Raw genomic sequence first — 3,380 nt, 5'->3', positions numbered from 1 at the left:
TGTTGCCTGTATTTTTGCACTGGTGTCTACTCATCTCTTCCTCTGTGCGGTGCAGGTGGTGTCTGTGTCTGAGAGTGCCTCTCTTGTTCTAATTTTTAGTCTTGGTTTAGTAGGGGTTCTTGGTTAAATTGGTGCTATTGGGCTATTTCTTCAGGGGCAGCTGATTTCAGTAGGTGAATTATATACTTATGATTCTGGTGATCTGGTTTGGTGGCTGGATAGTGCCTTCTGTGTTCCCAGGTCACGTTTTGTTCATTTGCCAACTCCTCAGCTGATCTTGTTTCTTCAGACTTCAAACTGTAGGCATCTGAATCCTCTCCCAGATGGGTTTCAGCTGAGCAGGGTAGTCTCACCAACACCTCCAAGTTGTTGGGTTTCACAGGATCAGCAGCTGGGCCCTGGGTTGTCCTCAGACGGAGTGTTCAGATTCGTTCTGGTTCCGACCCACGGAGACAGCTTCTTCCCCAGGTGTTGACGTTAGGGGCATCCCTGTTCCAAGCTGCGTCTGCTTGTGTCCGTCCCTGGGCCTGTCTACCTCTGCAGTCTGCCGCCGGGCCTGTATGTCCCTGTCAGCTGCCGCTAGGTCTGTCTGCCTCTGCGGGCCGTCACCAGGCCTGTATATCTCTGCCGGCTGCCACTGGGCCTGTATGTCCCTGTCGGCCGTCGCTGCCGGGCCTGTCTACCTCTGCGGACCGCCGCTGGGCCTGAATGTCTCTGCCGGCTGCCGCTGGGCCTGAATGTCCCTGTCGGCCGCTGCCACCGGGCCGGTCTCCCTCCGCGGGCTGCTGCCACAAGCCTACCTGCGTCTGCTTGTCTCCGCTACTGGGCCTGTCTCTCAAAAGCATTTTTAACAAGCTTTCTGTTCTGGAATCTCCCTGGTGCCTGATGTGGAATATTATTTAAGATGTGTTACATTTGTTTATGCTGTAGAATATCTGTTTAATGATGCAAAGATGTGCTGCATTCTTTCATGTTGCATTTGTTTAACTCTGTGAAGCTGTGTTACTTTGCCTATCTAAAACACCTGATTGGTCTAATAAAAAGCTGAAAAGCCAATAGCAAGCCAGGAGAAAGGATAGACGGGCTGCCAGGCAGAGAGAACAAATAGAAGGAGAAGGGGGGAGTGAGAAAAGGAGGAGGACACCGGGGCCAGCCACCCAGCTACACAGCAAGCCACGGAGTAAGAGGTAGAGAAAGACATATAAAATAGATAAAGGTAAAAGCCCAGAGGCAAAAAGTAGATGGGACAATTTAAGAAAAACTGACTAAAAACAAGCCAAACTAAGGCCCAGGCATTTATAAGTAAGAATAAGTCTCCATGTTTTTATTTGGGAGCTGGGTGGTGGGCCCCCAAAGAGTGTTAAAAAAAAAAAAAAACAACCCAAAAACTACAGTTGCTTCTATCAGCTTCCATGGAAACCTCCTATCTGTTCATGGGTGATAACATCTGCCTTTTCCTAGAGCCATGGGCATAACAGTCAAGCCAAGGCTATCCTCACACATCGAGTTTGAGGCAAGCCTGGGCTACATGTGTCCCTGATAATCCCAGAACTCGGTCTTCTCTAACTATCACTGTGATGCTTGGTCTGCTGTCTCCTAGCGAAGGATTGTCTTCCTTGCTCAAGAAGATGCTCCATAGCGTGGGGACGGCAGCAGGGATGCAAGGAGTAGTGGCTTTGCCTGGAGTTGGGTGCTCCTGCTTTGCCACAGTATCACAGTGGCACACTGAATGGACCTGGCCAGGAGATCGGCTGGAATTGGGTTACTCTCTGGCAGTCATTATCTCAAGGGAATCCTGGACCAGCTTATTTAGTGTTTTTTTTGTTTGTTTGTCTGTTTGTTTGTTTTGTTGTTGTTGTTGAGCTTACAGTCGGAGTGGGAGTGCTGGGGGACTTTTTTCAAGCGTCCCCGCTGTTTGCTGCTCTCAGCCATCCCTGTGTATATACACTTATCCCTATGTACCACCAAGGATGCTCTGCCCACAGTTTCCCTTTGCCCAGGATACCCACCATTGCTTGCACTAGGGGCAGTCCAGCTGTCTGAAGGTCCAAAGGTGTCCCGTGCTGCCTCTTCAGTCTGTTTTGACTGAGGATTAGAGAGGTTCAGCCACACACCGCTGAGACAGAGTTCTTACCTTACCATTCTGCCATCTCGTGAGCAACCTGGAGACAAGAGTTTCCATGAAGAAACCAGACGGCAGTGATGCATGCCTTTAATTCCAACACTCACACTCAGGAGGCAGAGGCAGGTAATCTCCGAGTTCAAGGCCAGCCTGGTCTACAGAGTGAGTTCGAGGACAGCCAGGGCTGTTACACAGAGAAACCTTGTCTTGAGAAACAAAAAAATAAAATATAGTAAAAGGTATTCAGGAAGGGATCCATGTGAAAGAACCTAGAAAGCAACCGAAAAGCCGGGGCCTGAGCCGGGTCCAAGGCCACCTTGCTGTGGAGTCATCTTTTTGTACCCCGTGAAGAAGTGTCACTCTGATTGGTTTAGCAAAAAGCTGAACAGCCAAATAGCTAGGCAGGATTTCTGGACACAGGGGACATGAGGAAGAAGGGCAGAGATGCCAGGAGACACGGAGGAAGCAGAAAATCAGGATGGGTGGTGTGTAGATGAGGTAAACAAGCCTCGGGGCAGCACATGGATTAATAGGAACAGGCTGATTTAAGTTATAAGAGCTAGCTAAAAGGTAAGGCTACACTATCAGTGAGCTCTCATAATTAATAATAAGTCTCCGTGTTGTGATTTGGGAGCTGGCTGGCGGGACAGAGAAAGACCGGCCACACCATCTCTCTTACTGTTGCACTGGTACACACTGACAAGTGCTGTTATCAGTCCAAATAGCTCTCAGTTTTCTGTTACTGGACTTCAGGGGATCGTGGTTGATAAAGCCACCATGAGCTTGCCTAACCTCCCCTCGGGAGTGGTGGCTGACAAAGGAAGGCACGAGGGAACGGAGAGATGACTCGGCAGTTAAGAGCACTTGCCGCTCTTCTAGAGGACCAGAGTTCGGTCCCCAGCACCACTGCCCGTAACTCCGGTTCCAGGGGATCCGTGGGCACTGCATTCATGTGCATAAACACATAGCACACACATGCACACAAGCACATGCTACCCAGCCAGCCCTAACAGTGAACCGTAAAGAGGAAGACCCATTATTTAAAGAATTCTGCACCTGTCTGCTCAGCACCGGGTGAGGGGTGCTAACCAAAGGACTGTTTTATCAGACGAGTCTATTGCTTGAGGTCCTACTTCTCAAATGATATGCATGTATTTGCGCTGCCAGAAAGACCCCTCCTAATCCACTTTAAAACAAAATGTTGTATCTTTGTGTATTTTTACTCACAGAGCAAATATCATTGAGTGACTCCTTTGAG

The sequence above is a fragment of the Peromyscus maniculatus genome, chromosome 1 (genome assembly GCF_049852395.1).
Source record: "Peromyscus maniculatus bairdii isolate BWxNUB_F1_BW_parent chromosome 1, HU_Pman_BW_mat_3.1, whole genome shotgun sequence".
In the NCBI taxonomy this organism is placed as follows: Eukaryota; Metazoa; Chordata; class Mammalia; order Rodentia; family Cricetidae; genus Peromyscus; species Peromyscus maniculatus.
Note: the sequence above shows the minus strand (reverse complement) of the source record.